This window comes from Eptatretus burgeri, chromosome 8 (genome assembly GCF_056783735.1).
Source record: "Eptatretus burgeri isolate ZD-2024b chromosome 8, Ebu_testis_v1, whole genome shotgun sequence".
Taxonomy (NCBI): domain Eukaryota; kingdom Metazoa; phylum Chordata; class Myxini; order Myxiniformes; family Myxinidae; genus Eptatretus; species Eptatretus burgeri.
The window spans coordinates 34,751,197-34,771,875 of NC_140968.1; the positions used below are offsets into that span (position 1 = coordinate 34,751,197).

Below are 20,679 nucleotides of genomic sequence, written 5' to 3' on the forward strand. Positions count from 1 at the left end.
TACCGTTCTAGTTCTTCCTGCTTCAGCGGAGTACTCCCTTCATTGTAGTCATGGTCGTCATGTCCAGTAATGTATGCACATTGCTTGTTGCTGTGGCATCACTACCTGATAATGAAGGGTTTGATCACATTCACTACCATCATAGGGTTCAATAAATGACTTCACCCCGTGTGCTTCAAATGCTGAAATTATTTTGCCCTTTTCTTCTGTTTTGAAGCAATGGGTCATCCAGACTCAATGGTGTTGTGGTTAGAGCATCCACTCTTAATGTGAGAGGTTGGTGGTTTGAATCCTGACTGAGTTGTACCAACGACTTTAAAGAGGGTAAGTGCTGCTTCCTTACTTGATGCTTGGCATTTAAAAAGGATAGAGCACAAACAAGCAACTGTCGGTTGGAAACCATTGCACAGATTTTTATTGGCTTAATGGCCTCCTCCTATGTTGAAATTCCTCTGAAGGGAACTCGTATTATGTAATATATACTAGCAGGGGTTAAGGTTAGGGTAAGGGTTAGGCGTAACCTCTTTCTATAATCCTGTTGGCATTTTGAAGAAATCACATTTTGATTTTTTGTATATTTTTGTGGGTGCCTAAACACTCCCTACACCCATTAAATAATGGGGTCAGGGATCACTTAATATTGTTGCGGGGCCGGGACGTCGGCCGCGGGCATAACCACTGGATGGAGCCGCAAGTCGGCTCGACCGATCGCCTGGAATTCAGATCGTCGCCCCGGATAAGTCCGAAGTTGACGGGTCCTCTATCGGACTGAAATTCGCCAATGGATAGACCACGTGGGGTAGGGTCAATTGCCAATTTCAATTTACCTAAATACCCACGTGGTCCAACTACCGGGGAATTTCACCCTCGACGGAACTCGTACGAAAACGAGCCACTTAGAGCGCTCGTTCCATGTTCCGAGCGGTTGAATCGCCAGCGATTCTGAGCTCTGGAATCGCGATTCCGCTCCGGAATCCGCTCGGAATTCCGAGCGGTTGAATCGCCAAGAACCATTGGTCCAAATGTCCCCTAAAGGCCATAACAGCTTTAACTGATTCTCAATCACGCGCCATGTCGAACCAATGAAAGAAACACAAAACGAGCTGATACATTTAACAGTCGGGGTATTTATTCAACAATAATGGGGGGAATTAAGGAAGCACATAAGAAGCAGAATTAAACCGACTATTGAGAATGTAATGCAAATATATACAGCACAGGCACTTAAACAGTTTTCTACTCAGCAGACGGGCCCACGAACACACACACACACACACACACACACACACACACACACACACACACACACACACACACACACACACACACACACACACACACATACACCCCAAGAATTGGACCGAAAGGTCTTTATTTAGACCTCCAGCCCGGATGATAGTCGGGCTGAGGACCAGGATGGCTGGCCTCCTGGCTATGAACGCGCGACTGGACGTTCCCTCCTTCCGGGAGCTCCGGTCTCCGAAGGACTGGTGCGGCGTAACCGAACCCAGCCTAGGTGATCGCCCAAGCTCACGATCGCGCGGAAGAGGAGGCGGAGGAGGCTGAGGAGGATGAGGACCAGATCAGACAGGCTTCCCCGAGACGAGCGCTCCAGCGAGATGACGACCGAACCCAGCTAGAACGAGATGGGTCGCTTGAGATGATGCTCCTCCTCGCTTCTTCCTTCCCTTTGCTTCTCCTCAAGTCTCCTCTCTTTCTGCATCGCTGCAAGCTTCCTTTATACGCTCTGGTGCGCTCCCCCTCCCCCTTTCCGGCGCGCGGGGAAAATCCCGGTGCAGGAGTTGTCGTTCTTTTCTGAGCATACTTTTTGTAACGGTCATTCCTGTTTATGTCTCAGAATCTCGGGGCGGGAGTGTTGTTCTTCTTTGCAGAGGAGTGTTCTTCTTCTTTGCAGAATCTCGATAAAACTCCTAACTATTAAAATAAATCACAGCGCATTTACATTGATTTACCCATTCGACAAGGGAAAGGAAGCTATCTATAAAACACATACTTACCGAAATATCTGAGCAAGAGGACCTGAATGTTGTGTGTGATCATTTTCCAAATTCGTAACAATATTACCTTTCACATAGCTACAAAGGCATAGGCACTATAGAGGGAATTTTTTTCAAAAATTTCAAATTTTATTTTTCCTAAATCACTCCACGGCACTCACTGATGAACCGTTGAAAGTTTGACCAAGATCTGTTCGACCATCTCTGAGGAAAATGGTGACGCACGCACACACACACACAAACACATACATGGCAGGACCGAGTCAATCGGACAGGTGTACATTTTGCAAGGTGGAAACAGAAAGCATGAGCTACCTCCTATCAGGATGTAAAATACTCATGTCAGAACACCTCGACACACAAAGGCATAACAAGGTATGAGGAGTAATCCACTGTCACATCTGAAAAACATGAAATATCCCAGTTCCAGAAAACTCATGGAAACATGAACTGAAAACAAGGAAGTAATGCTCGCATGATCAAACTCATGATCCGATCAAGCATGACCATAGAAAACAAAGCACGACTGTGGGATATACTACTTGGGTACAAAAAAGAAAAGACCACTTGCTAATTGAAGTGTCAGTACCCAGTGATTTTGGTCGAAACAATGCAAAAATCAAGAAAATGACCAAACACCAAGACCTCAAGAATGAAGTGAAAAGATCCTGGAAGCTGAAAAGATACGAAATTGTTCCAGTGATTATTGGAGCTGCAGGAATGATGAAGAAGAACCTCACAGAGATCTTAAAAACCATCCCTGGGAATACTACTACAAACAAACTGCAGTTGGAAGCCGTCCGGGGCTCAGTGGAGATCATGAAAAGAGCATACTTCAACACACGGTTGGTCTCGGTTCCATCACCTGAAACTCATCCACATGTGGTGATGGCAGGTAACAACAGCAAGTTGTACGCACACGCACATACATGCACGCACATACACTCATATACGCACACATACATACACAACCACGAAGTAGGATACTTCGAGAACTGGAAGTGCTCTGTTCCACCTTCTGAAACCCACATCTCAGCTTGTACATGGCCTCTGCTAGGCCTAAAAGTAGTCGGCCTCGTTCAATTGTCGTTGCTTCTTCACGTCTTCTGGACTACTTGGAATAGACGAGATCTATGAAGTAGCAACACTGCGCAAATTCCTCCTTCAAGGGGAACCCCAATCAAAATTTGTTTGTTTTTCTTCCAGGAAACCATTGAGAATCATCAATGACGGTCAAAATTGAAGGGGAAATAATTTGAAATAATTTTTCCAATCACAAAGTGTTAAAAAAAAAGCGCTAGAGTGTCGATTTTCGATTTCGCCAGTGACATCTCATCCTGAAGCCATATTGAATCGAATGGTTGCTTACATAGAGAAACGGTGCACGTCGAGCTCGGATTCCGACACTGATTTCACCGTCGTGAGCAACACTCAAGGTTCTCAGTTTGTTGGAAGTGATCAGTGTGACTTTGAAAGGAACTACATTGAAGGAGGCAAAATTTGTGATGGAAATGCTTTCGGGGGGATTGTGGAGCCCAATCATCCTATCATTTTGAGCCTTGTGCAAGAGATTCAGTGGAAGGAGGAGGAAGTGTTGTTGAAGATGAAAACGATGGTCACATGTTCAATTCAGCTCGGTTGGGTTTGTTTTCCGTTCGATTGACGATTTTATAAGGGATTTTGTGTTAATTGATAAATCAGTTACATTACTCGAGCAGAAACACCCGTCATTGCCCGACAGCCAACACCGGGACTTGCCCGGGCGTCATTGCGCAGGCACACGTGGACACCACGGGCAAAATTGGTGATGAATGCTTTGTCCCACCATCACAGGCTGACCGGGTGTCTTGTATGTTACGGGATCGTCCCGGTTCATAGTTTTCGAGGACGCCATTTGTGTCTGTGGTCATGTCGTGTTCATGCCGTGGTGTCATGTTCATGCCGTGGTGTCATGTTCATGCCGTGGTGTCATGTTCATGCCGTGGTGTCGTGTTCATGCCGTGGTGTCGTGTTCATGCCGTGGTGTCGTGTTCATGCCGTGTTGTCGTGTTCATGCCGTGGTGTCGTGTTCATGCCGTGGTGTCGTGTTCATGCCGTGGTGTCATGTTCATGCCGTGGTGTCGTGTTCATGCCGTGGTGTCGTGTTCATGCCGTGGTGTCGTGTTCATGCCGTGGTGTCGTGTTCATGCCGTGGTGTCATGTTCATGCCGTGGTGTCGTGTTCATGCCGTGGTGTCGTGTTCATGCCGTGGTGTCGTGTTCATGCCGTGGTGTCGTGTTCATGCCGTGGTGTCGTGTTCATGCCGTGGTGTCATGTTCATGCCGTGGTGTCGTGTTCATGCTGTGGTGTCATGTTCATGCTGTGGTGTCATATTCATGCCGTGGTGTCATGTTCATGCCGTGGTGTCGTGTTCATGCCGTGGTGTCATGTTCATGCCGTGGTGTCGTGTTCATGCTGTGGTGTCATGTTCATGCCGTGGTGTCGTGTTCATGCTGTGGTGTCATGTTCATGCCGTGGTGTCGTGTTCATGCCGTGGTGTCATATTCATGCCGTGGTGTCGTGTTCATGCCGTGGTGTCATGTTCATGCCGTGGTGTCATGTTCATGCCGTGGTGTCGTGTTCATGCCGTGGTGTCGTGTTCATGCCGTGGTGTCGTGTTCATGCCGTGGTGTCATGTTCATGCCGTGGTGTCGTGTTCATGCCGTGGTGTCGTGTTCATGCCGTGGTGTCGTGTTCATGCCGTGGTGTCGTGTTCATGCCGTGGTGTCATGTTCATGCCGTGGTGTCGTGTTCATGCCGTGGTGTCATGTTCATGCCGTGGTGTCGTGTTCATGCCGTGGTGTCGTGTTCATGCCGTGGTGTCGTGTTCATGCCGTGTTGTCGTGTTCATGCCGTGGTGTCGTGTTCATGCCGTGGTGTCGTGTTCATGCCGTGGTGTCGTGTTCATGCCGTGGTGTCGTGTTCATGCCGTGGTGTCGTGTTCATGCCGTGGTGTCGTGTTCATGCCGTGGTGTCATGTTCATGCCGTGGTGTCGTGTTCATGCCGTGGTGTCGTGTTCATGCCGTGGTGTCATGTTCATGCCGTGGTGTCGTGTTCATGCTGTGGTGTCATGTTCATGCTGTGGTGTCATATTCATGCCGTGGTGTCGTGTTCATGCCGTGGTGTCGTGTTCATGCCGTGGTGTCATATTCATGCCGTGGTGTCGTGTTCATGCCGTGGTGTCATGTTCATGCCGTGGTGTCATGTTCATGCCGTGGTGTCGTGTTCATGCCGTGGTGTCGTGTTCATGCCGTGGTGTCGTGTTCATGCCGTGGTGTCATGTTCATGCCGTGGTGTCGTGTTCATGCCGTGGTGTCGTGTTCATGCCGTGGTGTCATGTTCATGCCGTGGTGTCGTGTTCATGCTGCGGTGTCGTGTTCATGCCGTGGTGTCGTGTTCATGCCGTGGTGTCGTGTTCATGCCGTGGTGTCGTGTTCATGCCGTGGTGTCGTGTTCATGCCGTGGTGTCGTGTTCATGCCGCGGTGTCGTGTTCATGCTGTGGTGTCATATTCATGCCGCGGTGTCGTGTTCATGCCGTGGTGTCGTGTTCATGCCGTGGTGTCGTGTTCATGCCGTGGTGTCATGTTCATGCCGTGGTGTCGTGTTCATGCCGTGGTGTCGTGTTCATGCCGTGGTGTCGTGTTCATGCCGTGGTGTCGTGTTCATGCCGTGGTGTCGTGTTCATGCCGTGGTGTCGTGTTCATGCCGTGGTGTCGTGTTCATGCCGTGGTGTCATGTTCATGCCGTGGTGTCGTGTTCATGCCGTGGTGTCGTGTTCATGCCGTGGTGTCGTGTTCATGCCGTGGTGTCGTGTTCATGCCGTGGTGTCATGTTCATGCCGTGGTGTCGTGTTCATGCTGTGGTGTCATGTTCATGCTGTGGTGTCATATTCATGCCGTGGTGTCATGTTCATGCCGTGGTGTCGTGTTCATGCCGTGGTGTCGTGTTCATGCCGTGGTGTCATGTTCATGCCGTGGTGTCGTGTTCATGCTGCGGTGTCGTGTTCATGCCGTGGTGTCGTGTTCATGCCGTGGTGTCGTGTTCATGCCGTGGTGTCGTGTTCATGCCGTGGTGTTGAGTTCATGCCGTGGTGTCGTGTTCATGCCGTGGTGTCGTGTTCATGCCGTGGTGTCGTGTTCATGCCGTGGTGTCGTGTTCATGCCGTGGTGTTGAGTTCATGCCGTGGTGTTGAGTTCATGCTGTGGTGTTGTTGTGCCATATTCATGTCGTGTTCATGCCGTGGTGTCGTGTTCATGCCGTGGTGTTGAGTTCATGCTGTGGTGCTGTGTTCATGCCATATTTGTGCCGTGTTCATGCCGTGGTGCCGTGTTCATGCCGTGGTGCCGTGTTCGTGCTGTGTCAAGCCATGTTGAGGTCCTGCCCCAGTGGAGGGGGGATAAGTGCTCGGGGGGATAGGGGGTGTGGGGTGGTTGTGGGTTTTGTGGGGGTGATGGTTGATGGAGGATTGTGGGGAGATTGTGGAGGGGGGGGTGGTGTTGGGGATGGAAGTGGTGGTGGGGGGGGGGAGTCCCTGAAAGTTTTAGCATCCTCAGAGTAGATTATGATACATAATACTTTCTCTCCATCATAAATCGATGGTGGTTCATTTGGTTTGTAGAAATTTGTGTTGATAAGAGAAAATTATTTTCAGGTGCTCTTGTGTTAACTGTCAGGCAATGGCAACAGGTGTTTCATTCACCACTCAAATCGCCCGTGACATATGCTGGTGGCTGGGTAGAGATGGCGTTACAATTTTGAGCAACGGATGTTTATTCTGCTTAATAGTGGGGATGATATCTTCTCTCAATCATGGCGGATATCACAAGATCTAGCCATCTCTGTTGTTTCATAACAGTTCTCTGTTACATGTGCTGATATGTTACAGCACAAAAGTGAACATTTTAATGCCCGATCCACACTCGGATATTCCAGACAAACCTCGTCCAATTTCTGAGTCCTTCGGCCATTGGTGTGGCATGAAACCATCTCGGTTCGTATTACTATGCAGGCACCAAGGACGCATCGCCTCGGCATATTTGTGGAAAATCGAAAATTATTCGCCGTTTGAGTTAAATTGTACCACGATGTAACCCATATACAGTACAGATATGATGGTCCACTTCCTAATGGGACGTCATGGCTAATCTGAAGAAGAAGATTTCGCCTTTTTAATCGAAAATTTATCTACTTTATAATTTGGAAATCAGAAAAAGACATATCATATCTATTTTGTGTGGTATCAAGAGATAGATTAGTGCCAAAGTGGTTTGAGTGTTTGAGTTCCCTTTAATTGATCTGGCGGGGAGGAAATAGACCAGAGAATGGATTTTTTTTTTTGTGGTTTTGTATTGTACACTGAAATAGACATTTTCCAATTGTGGTTATAAGTCATAAACATCTTGTGAGGGTTAACAGAAAAGTAAAGAAAATTAAGCAGAGCCTCTGCTCTCTCAGCCCTCCGATTCTACCTGGTTCAATCACACTCTTTCCCTGCAGAAATTTAAGAAGGCCGTGCACCACCATTTCACGTCATCCCCCATCCTTACCCATGATCTTTTCTACCCTCATTCACCATTCCCAACTCAACACTGATTTTGAAAGTTACTGTGTTTGCTCCTCTTCTCAACTATTTTCATGTTCATTTCATTCCCTTGCTTGTTTTGTCCATATCCGTCTCCACCGTCAGTACATCCCTTTTCATCATCCCCGGTTACCTTTTCATCCCCGGTCACCCCTCTCTGCTGTGAGCCTCAGTCTTGTGTAAGAAACTGTTGGAACCTTCTTTTATAAATTTATGCCCACTGAAAGTCATTGTATTTTTGAAAAGAATGATATCTATCAGTCAGCATCGCGTATGTTCGATTGTCTCTCGTAGGATATGGAAATCTTATGCATTTTCCACCAGTAATTGTAATGTTATAAGATGTGTGATTTATTTATCAGAACCTTCTTTGGATCTCAGATCACAGTAAGCATACTGTGTTCAGAGGATGCAATATGAAGTCACTGCATTGACCTTTCTATGATTTTTGCATTTGGCGGTGAGTCCAGTGGATTCTCGCTTGGCTGAACTGGCTCAGCTTCTGTGTTGTAATTAGGTGTTCATAAGTTCAAATCCTCACTCCACCAAGTAGTTAATGGCAAAACCACTCAGTGTGTTCATCCCTGTCGGCGTGCTTTGGCAGCACCCTGCGAAGGATTGGCAGTCTGTCCGGGGTTAATCCTCAGCTATGAAAACGTTAAGCAGCTCGTTGTGGGCATTGTGATGCCCTCCCACAGGTTGGGATGGAATGCGAATCCATGTTTTAGATTTAGTCACCATAATGCGTGGAAGTGACTATGGATTGGCATTCCTCACCTTCTGACTCATGGATTCGACCCATTGGTGACAGTCACCTGCGTTGAGGTTTTGAGGGACTCGTCGGAATGAGAGCTTGCACATCAGCAGTTTGCGACGGATGATATATGACACACTTCTGCACGACACGCCTTGTACTGCAGAAAATTCCATAATTTTGACCTGCCCATCTTTCGTCTCCGCTGTGGTGACCTTGGCAATTTTTTTTTTTTGAGAAGTAACCCTGACCATGGATCATCCCCAGACAAGTCATATTTGCACATGAGCCTCCAAAGCACAAGCTGTACCACCTTCACCCCTTATGTGGCAGCCATTTATTCGAAGATCATCTTTGGCATCTATTTATTTACCCACCAAGGCCTCAAGGGATGAATGATGATTCATATGTTCATACCTGACATTGAATCCCCAAACATAAAATAAATCAACTTTAATTACGGACAAGACGTAAACAAATAAGTTACTTCTTCTGAAATAAATGGTTTAAAACGAGATTGGCTGTTTCAAAAAGCAACAAAAATAAATAAATAAATTTAACTACTTGTACGACGTCCTTAAAGAAAAAAACAACTCATTTACTGCACTTTGAACCCATACTACTCATCATCCTTTGGCAAAAAAACTTTTCTCTGCCATTCTTGTTTGCCGTAATCTCCCAGGGTGAGTGTTTGAAGGTGGAATGTGACCCTTCCAGGCCCTTCTTGGATACATATTCATTTGGCTTTTGTTTGAACCTTCATTGCCTGGTTTCATTTCACCTTTTTTATCCAATTCATTTTGTTGCTGTCTGCTTCGGATGTACTTTTACACGACGTTCATTCCACGAGGTTCTGATTTTGGTTTCTTGAGTTTATTTTTCATTTTTGTCATGTTTCCAGGTATTTGGTTGTTTTGGGGATATATTCTGTTGGGTTAGTGTTTGAACATTCCTGTAATACATCGACTGTAAATGGTGTAATGCAGATTTTGTTTGACCTCAACATTTTAATTTTTTTTTTGATGTTCTGGTTCTTTTCTCATTATGACGAAAATTGAATTTTTTTGTCATATGTCTGTCTGTCTCATTTATGGCCCGGCTCGACATTTACTGTGAGTGTGATAACTCACGAACGTTTTCAGCTATCTTCATCAAACTTTACCGAAGAATTCCAAAGAACAAAAGTGAGTCTGTCAATGTTTTTTGATGATACATGTCAATGGTCGAGGTGACAATGACGTCATTTGCATGATTTTTCGTCATATCTGTCAGGCTACCGCCTGATGCCTTCTTGTTTTGTTACGTTGTTCAAATTGTTGGAATTGTGTCATTGAGTCCTGATCTATGCATTTATTTCTCCTCTCATAACCACGGCGGTATTCATTTCCCATGTTTTCAGTGCTCAATGGTAATGTGTGGTTCATAATGGTTGTTCACGGGCCTAATCCCATGATTATGTCAGCCATTTTCAATAAATCGAAATATATTTATTTATTTTATAGGATCCAAGGCTCTTGGAGCAGCTGCCATACAAAACACACACACACACACACACACACACACACACACACACACACACACACACACACACACACACACACACCAGAAAACACAGGACTTTCTTTCAGAAAAACACAGAAGCTGAGCTTGGGTAATGTGATGTAACTTCCTGGCACACTCTGGGTACTGGCAACACCATCTTCAGTTCTTGTGGAAGAGCTTACAGATAACTGAACAGCAGAGTAAGAACACAGTGTAAAACAGGGAAACACATTAACAGCAAAGGAATTAGAGGCGAGGAGAGGAATGAGAGAGTAAGTTGGAGAGAAGCTCAAACACAACAACAAGGGGGGGGGGGGGAGATGCTGAAATAGCAGGAAGGAAAAACTAAACTGATGATCTGAGATCAGGCTGTTGGAGAAAAGGAAGGATTTTTTGTTACAGTAACTGCAATGATGGATTCCATGACATTGTTGATAATTGAAATTAACCTAATGGGATTGTTGTAAAGGGGATCTGTTTTTCACCATGTTTGTATATCACAGTGATGTTGGCCGACTTCCAAGTAGACTGAAGGTGACTTGGAGCAAATGATAAGTTGAACAGAGGAAAAAGAAGAAACACAAGAGTGGCAGAGTAGGTTTTCAGGATACAGGCACTGATGCCGTCCTGGTATATCACAGAATCAGACTCAAGTGTTGCCTTTAGTTACTTCACCTTCTCAGGAAAGAAAGGCAGTGTCAAGGAGCAGTTGGATGTGAGTGACTATGGTAGGTACAAGGAGAAAGAGTTGAGACATCATTGTATGAGGAGATTAAGAAGAAATCACTCACTCCCCCCCCCCCCACTCTCTCCTCTCCCCCCCCTCTCCAAATGGATATAACACACGGGGTTTATCTGTGCTCTGTCCTCTAAATGCTGAGCATCAAGAGAGGAAGCTGCACCATACACCTCATTTATCATCGGTTGCTCTGCACTTATCACAAGCACAAGGGTGGGAGTACACTTCTTGGCCCGCCTCAGGTGGGCAATGTGCTGTGGCACATTCTTGGAAATGCAATTTATAATTTTTGTTATTTTTGAATTTTTTTTAATTAATCACAACATATACTGCACTCCATATCGTAAGATAAAGGAAGATGATTTTGAATACCAGCTACCACCAAAGGTGGTGCTATGTTTGACACACACACACACACACACACACACACACACACACACACACACACACACACACACACACACACACACACACACACACACACACACACACACACACACACACACACACACACACACACACACACACACACACACACACACACACTGCCTTTTATTAGTGTATATATATATATATATATATATATATATATATATATATATATATATATATATATATATATATATATATATATATATATATATATATATATATATATATATATATATATATATATATATATATATATATATATATATATATATATATATATATATATATATATATATATATATTGTTACGGCTGTGGAAATTCGCATTACACCATAAAGGGCCCTCAGGTGAGATATCTCCATAGGTACGTGTGTAGTTAGCCCAAACCCGTTGTATAGAGGGAATTTATGTGATCCATTCGGGCTGCGATCCTCCAGTTAGTCGTTTTTCTTTCCCTATCTTTTATTTCAAATGAACAAAAACTGCCAAGGATACTGGTGGGCTTTTCCCGCCTTTCTTCCCCGCGCTTGGTGTGAGGGAAGGGGGGAAGGGCGGCTCGCCACCGATTGGTGGATGGACAGCGTGAGGAGGTCTGGGTGAGGAAACGCCCCTTTTCAAGAACCCTCTCGAACGAGGGTGGAACCGAAAACGGGGTGGAGTGAAGGGCGGAGCCCCGCGCTATAAAAGTCAGACAGGGGCGCGGCGCGTTCTCTCCCCCTTCCTGCTCGCTCTCCCTCTTCCTGCGCTCTCTCCCTCTTCCTGCGCTCTCTCCCTCTTCCTGCGCTCTCTCCCTCTTCCTGCGCTCTCTCCCTCTTCCTGCGCTCTCACTCTTCCTCTCGCTCCTTCCCTGACTCGTGAAACTCGCCTCCGTCTGAAGTCGTTGTTGGGTCATCGCCGAGCTGTGTCGTCGTGGTCGAGTGCCTCTGCATCAGTGTGGAGCTCGTAGAGCTCGCGGAGCCCGAGGAGCTCGTTGAAGTCGAGCTGTGTCGTCGTCGAGTCTGGTCGAGTCGGCAGTGGAGGACGGCGAAGGAGACGGAGCTCGGAGTGGAGGTCGTGGGAGGAGGAGTCGACGGCCGCACCAAGGGAAGTCCTTTCTTTTCTTTGGGTTTGTGTAAATGACTGTGGGTGGCGCCTGTCTGACAAGTAGAACTGTTTAAGTGTTGCCGTGTGTACGCGTATTCGGTTTTAACTCTTCTTTTGCTTTATATGTGCCTTTTGATTATTGTGACTGTAAATACGTGCCTTCCGTGCTGGTCTGTGTGAATTACACGTGCTTGTGTGAACTTGTTCCCCGTTTCGCTGCGTCCTTTCCTTTGTTTGACTTTTCATCCTGCTTCACGTAAGGGGTTCGTAGTGGGTCCAACATCCCGGTAATTAATCAGAACCGTCAAGGCCGACGATAACACCGTTCGGTTATCACTGTAGCACGGAACGGACCGCTTAAGCGGTTCGTGTCCGGAGTCGGCCTGTGGCGTGGTACGATCGCCCAGTCGACCATTCGCGCAGGTATTTAGGTAGATCGAATTTGGTGAGCAACCCTATCCTGCGCGGGTGGGCAATTGGCATGATCGTGGTGAGGTTAAACCCCCACCCGTGACTAGCTCTCGGCATTGTTCCGAGAGGGTCACGACTGAATTATCCGCTCCAGTGGGCGAGGCGGCCGCCATTCGAGTTCCGTGGTCGTTCGCATGCCGGCGGGCGCGAATTCGCAACAGTATATATATATATATATATATATATATATATATATATATATATATATATATATATATATATATATATATATATATATATATATATATATATATTCTGCCCATTTGCTCTCGATCTCTGCCTTCTCTGGAATCTCCGCTCCCTCGCCGCTGCCTCCATCCACCTGCCTGGCTCCGCCTACCACCCTCCCTCATGCCTGATGGTCTCGCCCTTTCTCTGGATCAGTGCACGTGCTGCGCCGACATCATAATCAAGCAGGAGACAACGCACCAACCCTCGAATTGGGATCGCTCGGCGGAGCGTCCCCCAAACGGTCGGTCAACCATGCAAAGTATTGTTACGGATTCGCGCCCGCCGGCGTGCTGACGGCCACGTAACTCGAATCGCGGCACGTCGCCCACCGGACGGACAATCCAGTCGTGACCCTCTCGGACTAACGCCGGGAACCAGTCACGGGTGGACCTTTCGGTCTCACCGCGATCGAGCCAATCGGCCCCCGCGTGGGATAGGGTTGCTCGCCAAATTCGACCTACCTAAGTACCCACACGGAGGGTAGACCGGGCGATCGCACCTCGCCGCAGGTCGACTTCGGACACGGGCCACTTAAGCGACCCGTTCCGTACTATCGGGATAACCGAGCGGTGTTATTCGTCGACCTCGACGGTTCGATTAATTATCGGGCGTATTCAGCCCACTACCAACCCTTTACGTGAAGCAAGATGAGGATTCAATGAAAGAAATGATGAAGCGAAGCGGGAAACAGTTCAACACAAAGCACATTTATTCGCGATGAACGGAAAGCACACATATTCAATTCCACCAAAAGCACATAGAAAAGAGGAAGAAACACAATGCAATTTTACACAAAAAGCAAATGCGACAATGCAGATCTAATACCGACTACCGAGCACACGGCAACACTTATACAATTCTACTTCACAGACGGCGCCGACAACACATACCCAAAACCAAGGAAAAGAAATACCCTCAAGAATGAGGCAGGCCTGAGGCCGAGACCGGGTCGGGCCTACCCGTCTGGTGATGAGACGCGGAGCGGCGATGGTGCCTCAACTCCGCGGGCCTCGCGGACAGTGTCTGGTAGGGGGTGGGAAAGGGGCCCCCTTGGTCGCACTATCTCAGCGCGGGGGGGGGGGGAAACAGGAGGGGGTTGCTGATGCTCGGGGGAAAGGAGGATTTCTACTCTGCCTCGAGTCCCGCGACGACGTCTCCACCTCGGCCAGGTCGCGCCATCGGCCTCCCTGGTGTGCAGCTCCCGGCACGACGCGAGCACCCCCTCGTCTGCCCTCGCCGCCTCTCCACAGCTCCGTCCCCTTCGTTCCGACTCCAACGCACACGACGACGACCAACTCCTTCTTGCTTCTTCTTCCCAACTCCACCGACTGCGAAGTCTTAACTCACTCGACTTGACGAACGCGGTCGCTTATATAAGCCCCGTGGCTTCGCTCTCTCATCTTTGACCCCCTGCCTTCGACCTTTAACCTCGCTCCCCATTGGCCCGAGAAAAAGTGGGCGTGAATGCATTTTGATCCATAAATTTGCATATAGCGATCGCCCTCCAACGCCCTGGAGGCGGGGCCAAATCGCCCCTCGCTCACCGATTGGACGGAACAAAAGTGGGCGTGTGTCGTTTTTGATCCGTTTTTGAAGCGGAAAATCCGTGATTTTGTACACGCTGTTCGGCGCGCGCCCTGCACGAGTCCAACACCGGTACCCACAAGCGGCGCAAGAACGGTGGCGATGCGACGGTTGCGAGGTGTGACGTGAAGCGGCGCCGCGGTGGGTGGTTGATGTTGTGGTTGGTGGTGGTAACAATGGCAGTTGGTCCAAAATAAAGATAGTAAAAGAAAAACGGCTATCCTGAAGAGTCGCAGCACGCATGAATGACATGTATTCCCACTAGACAACGGGTTTGGGCCTAACTACACATATACTTACGGAGATATCTCACCTAAGGGACCTGAATGGTGGTTTGCGAATTTGGTAACCACAACAGTATTCTGAGACTGTTAACCTCATCTCCTCTCCTTTCTTGAGATTAACTCCTCTTCATCGGGGTGTGTGTGTGTGTGTGTGTGTGTGTGTGTGTGTGTGTGTGTGTGTGTGTGTGTGTGTGTGTGTGTGTGTGTGTGTGTGTGTGTGTGTGTGTGTGTGTCATGGTGCCTGTCCTCGTTTAAGTTAAGAGTGCAGAAGAATTATATCGGGATAAGTCTGCTCTGTCTGCTTTAGCAAGTTCCTTGTTTTGTTGCCACACCACACACTTCTTTCTATCCCTGCTTTCCATACAACAGTGAACTACCTTCACTCTGCCACATATTTTTCCTCACCTGCCTATAATAAATCCTTATGTAGAAATGTTCCCAGCTCGTTTTTGTCTTTTCTTTCATTGATGCAGCATGGTCCGTATCCTAGCCTAGCCGGGACTTTATTCCCAACGATCCGTTCTTTTCGCCAGTATGTTCCTTGGCAGTGTCGCTCGGTTGCATCTAATCCGGAAAGGTGACCCGGTTCGGGCAAGGCGAGCGAGGTCGTGTCCCGCGGGAATTAGGTCATGTGATTATTTTTAGGTCACCAATATTAGCTGGAGGACCCAAAGTCACGTGGTTGAGTTATTGGCATTCACGGTCAGTTAGCGACCCGCCGCGTCACACAGTTATCCATGTGTGATGGCCTGCGATTCCGGGGAGTCTGGTGGGAACCCGAGATAGCTCCCCCCCCCCCGCCAGTCGTTTTCTCACCCAACCCCCGGCCGCAACAATATATATATTTATATATATATATATATATATATATATATATATATATATATATATATATATATATATATATATATATATATATGCACTTGCAAATACAACCCGTCGCTTTTGTGATGGGAATATTAAGGTTATTGGGGGGAGGGAGGAGAAAGAGGTAGGGAGAGGGGTGGGAGAGAGGGATAGGGAAGGGAGGGGGAGGGGAGGAGGGGAGGGGGAGAAGAGAGGGGTGGCAGAGAGGGAGAGGGGAGGGGGAGAAGAGAGGGGTGGCAGAGAGGGAAAGGGGAGGGGTGCAGGGGGTGAAGAGAGGGGGGTTTCAGCAGATGAGACGTCTAGTTTAACGTCCATCCAAGAGATGGCATTTACATTGCTGAATCACCCTGCTTGTGGAACACATGGATTACAGTGTTTAGCTGGGTTGGGATTCATACCCAGGTTAGACAGCTTTGAGTGACCTTGCAGCTATCCTGCCATCATATTGCAATTCATTGCTTTGTAGCAACTGAAATATTTTCGTAATTGTAATAATCTAATTTATTTTGCCTTCCGAACTCCAGAGATGTTCTCACGGAGAACCGTGCCACGGTATCACCATCGAAGCTTAAAGAGCGTGCTCGCCAAGTGGCTTAATCACTCAAGCAAGCACTCCAACAAAATGTTTGAATCTATATATTACTAAAACTCTCATCTTGTATATATGTATGTATGTTTCCGAAATACAGCCAAAACGGTACACGATAGCGCAAAAAAATAGGGCCACCTTACTCGCCATTCTCCTGCAGTGTGTAGTATCAAGTTTCGTTCAAATCCGGCAATGAAAAAAATTATTAAAAAATCAATTTCTGATTCAGTCAAGTACTCTTCAGGAGAATTTGATCAATGCAAACAACCTCAGCGGTATTGTTCACTGGAGCTATATATATATATACACATGTATATATTTGTGTATATATATATATATATATATATATATATATATATATATATATATATATATATATATATATATATATATATATTAAATGATTTATTGAAAAATCTCAAACATTTAGTAGAGACAAAGAATGATATATTTTTAAGCATAAAATAAACCGCCAAACAATTTGAAGAGGATTTGCACATCAGGTTAGTGAATTCAACCACCAATTATTTTTGAGGTTATCGCAAGTTTCTAAAATTGTCAATTTTCATCCGATTGACTTGAAATTTGAAGAGGATTTGCATATCAGGTCACGGAATTCAACCACCAATTATTTTTGAGGTTAACACAAGCGAAAAGGTCAACAATTTTGGTGCATTGTCTAACATCATCAATTTTCATCCAATTGACTAAATTTGAACAGGATTTGCTGATGAAGTCACTGGATTCGAACACCAATTATTTTCGAGGTCAACATAGGCCAAAAGGTCAACACAGGCCCGGTTTTTAAAATTGTCAATTTTCATCCGATTGACTTGAAATTTGAAGAGGATTTGCATTTCATGTCACTGAATTCAACCACACATTCTTTTTGAGGTCAACATAGGCCAAAGGTCAACAACTTCAGTGGAATTTCTAAAATCCTCAATTTTTATCTGATTGACTTGCAATTTGAAGAGGATTTGCATGTCAGGTCACTGAATTCAACCACCAACTATTTTTATGGTCAAATTTCTTTTCGGGATTTTGCAAGTATCATGCTCTGCACGACATTTTTCCTGGTTACATGTTGACTGCTATTGACATTGCGCTTGGTACAACATGCTTTAGGGAGCCTTGGGAGCATCTGTCGTGTGCATTTTTTCTCTACGCTGTCACTGATGACACCGATAAATGATGAAACTGGTCCAGCAGCTGAGGGGGGTGTGTAGCATTGGGATTCTCATGTATGTGCTACTTGTGAATGTCTGAGCTGGAGAGGAACCTGGGTAGACTTTGAAACAGCAAAGGGCTTACCTTGTATAGCTTTAATGGGTTGCTTTTATGAAGCTTTCTTCAGCTAGAAGAGCATTGGAGGAGTTAATTTATATAACCCTATTCACCTGGGGTAGTTGATTAGGTGAGAGATGATTGGTTATTTCCTTTAATTCAGGTGGGAGACATGATCGGGTCTTGTTCTTTATGTATGTACTGTATATATTTATGTCTCGCCACATACGCATCCACTCCATTATAGATAGATGCCTATGAGTGTATATTTTCTCAAACACTACTTCACTTATGGTGAAAGAATGTAGCCAGTACTTTCTTTTCAAAGTGTCGTGCAAAGTGTTGTTTTGTCTGACTGACATCATAATGCTAATTTCCTCAAGCCATTTTATTTCACATCTTTGGCCGCAAGACATTTGATTCGGTTCGTTCACCGCATGCTGTTTTCGAGGCCTCTTTTCCACCACTCTAAACCTTTTTTCTCCTGTTTGTGAGTGGTTAAGATCATTTTTAAATTACACTTCTGCTTCATTTGACATTTATTCATTTAGTTGTTTTACGATGTTGCATTTTCTTTTGTTATTAGTGAGACGTCATCTCTCATTTTCCTTTTTTGTTCTTCTTGTTTTTCTATTTACATGATTTCCCCACCTCCCCTTTTTGGTTTTGGAAAAACAGGTTGCGGATGATGGCTGGTATTGTCTGTGTTTGTATTTGAATTATTTTTTTTTAATTTGACGGTGGATTCTCGCTTGGCTGAACTGTAGAGCTTTGCATGTTGCTAGTTTTTTGCAGGTCTATCTTTGTACTTTGTTTGATAAGATGAAGCCACCCACTTCTGGACTCCCCTCTGATTTGTCTAACTGGGGTTTTAGACCCAACCCAGCTCTAAGCTGTCACTCTGGTGTTTCACATGGAGGGTGGAACATTAATGTGTGTGCCATCCATCAGGAGCTTAAATTGGGTGTCCCGTCTGCTAGCATTGGTTGGTAGATTGTTAAAGATCGCACGGTGTCCTTTGTAAAGACTAAGAGGATACCAGCACCCTGAACAAATGACAAATTCCTGCACCCTAAGTTCAGTATTCTGTGTCGGAGTGGCCACCCATCCAAGATTGTAACTCTAGCCCATGAAACTGCCTCGTCAGCCTAATGTGCCTCATGGCACAAGGAGGATGAACAAAACAAACAAACAACTCTTCTCTACTTTGCCACAATCACTACTACTACTACTACTACTACTACTACTACTACTACTACTACTACTACTACTACTACTACTACTACTACTACTACTACTACTACTACTACTACTACTACTACTACCTCAATGTCTCCAATTGTCTCCAATTTCTTGTGGGATCAGCAATTTATGATGGTGCTCTTAGAAATAACGTTTTTGCCCAAGATTCTCATGAACTGGTGGCCAAGCCTGATATTTGACTGTGGCAAGAATTTGTAATTTGTTCAGAGTGCCGGCGATAGCTCACCTACACTTGGTGAAAGGTACATCATGGGATCTTTAACATCCACCAACGACCAGTGCTGGCAGGTGGATATTCTGGCCTTTCCCCATTCAGATGGACATTGATCTATCACCCGACATGTAAAACACCGGGGGGGGGGGGGGGGAGAGGTGGCACTTTATAACTGGGTCAGAATTGTAACCCAGGCTATACATCTGAGAGGTGATTGCATATCACCTTTAAGCTATCCTGCTAGCCCGAGTTTGTCAGAGCAAGTAAAGTATCTTTCTTGTAAATTATTTTATTGGCCATATTGCAGTCTCATTGTTGTTTGTCTTGGTATCCATTTCAGTAAATATATTTTGTCACCAGTTGTTTACTACTTGGCCTTCTTAGACTTGTGTTATTGTGATTTGATTTATGGTCCTAGTTTTGTTCTTTTTTTCAAGAACAGTCCTATATCCTCGATGTATGCATTCCTTATTGATTGTTTCTTCGTGGTATATTTTGGGAATCTCAATCCCAACCCCTACCACCCCCCTCCATTTTCCACCTCTTCTTCTTGCCTGCCTTCTTCCCTCTTCATCACCCATTTTCCTTTTGTCTTTCCAACCCATCACCTTTATTTTAATGGACCAATTAAGATTTTTTGGTCCAGGTTGAAGTCCCCACATCAGACCTTCTGAGTTTGTGTTCCCAAACAAAATCTCCAGATCGACATGTTTTGGCCATTTTTTTTTTCAATCAACATAATACCCTTTTGTTAATTTGTTTTATCCATCACTCTACTTTTATATCGATTACAAGGACATGCATAGAAAATGGACAAACAATTATAGTTTATGGGATTTGAACTTGGGTTCCCCCACATCAAAAGCCGGAGCTTCAGATGGGAATGCAAACAGGCCAACACGAGTTCTTGTATATGAATTTAAATGAGAATTTTGAAGGTATTGTGGTTGTAATTTCCATTTGGGTATTTTTAATTGGGTTCATTGAGGGTTCTGTTTAGATCAGAGAGAGCTGTGCTGTGGGGTTTTGTTTACGATTGTCCATTGTAATGATCTTGGGATTTGCCTCTGTCTTGTTGACCAATTATTTTCTATTGTCTCGGACTTGATGATTCATTAGTCCCAGATCTTCATCGATGTTGGAGTGTGCTAGTATTTTATAAATATTCTCTCCCATTAGTATGCATTTTGTCTTGTTTATATTTTTCCCTGAAAAAGTCCACAACATCCATTTATTTTTGCTTTCACTAATTACTACTACTACCACTACTACCACTACTACTACTATGACTACTACTACTACTATTACTACTCTTTAATAGACCCAATTATTGCAACCTTGTAGGTTCGGCCGGGGAATTTTTTGGGCCAAGTCCCTCACTTATTGGCTGGCCAGGCAAAAAATAAGTTGGCCTTGATTGAAGGTGTCAGGAATTTTGAATTTGTTTGACAAATTATAATTTGCCTACTCGTCTGGCAGACGGCTCCTCTGGGTTGACGTGGATGAGTTTGTCAGGTGAGAAGAAGCCGATTAGATTTTGGTTCAGGTCTGAATCCAGATCTGGCCTATCAGTGGATACAAAACGTAAACTGTTCAGCCTGGTGGAGGAATGCGCACTACCGAGTGTCGTTCTGGTTTTCTTCTGTTAAATTGTTGTCTATTTTTTGATACCTACAAAATTGATACCTCACCTTGCATG

General features: G+C 45.5%; 1 protein-coding gene across 5 annotated transcripts in view; it reads left to right on the forward strand.

Moving 5' to 3' along the window:
* LOC147021507 (semaphorin-6D-like) overlaps positions 1-20,679 on the forward strand; it is a 334,361-nt gene that overhangs the window by 56,731 nt on the left and 256,951 nt on the right. The window contains exon 1 of one of the 5 annotated variants that reach the window (XM_085891495.1): positions 9,558-9,578. The exons of the other annotated variants lie outside the window; for them this stretch is intronic. The gene's annotated coding sequence lies outside the window, so the exon portion shown is untranslated. Of the gene's footprint in view, positions 1-9,557; positions 9,579-20,679 lie in introns of those variants that run through there. 5 annotated transcript variants of the gene reach the window in all.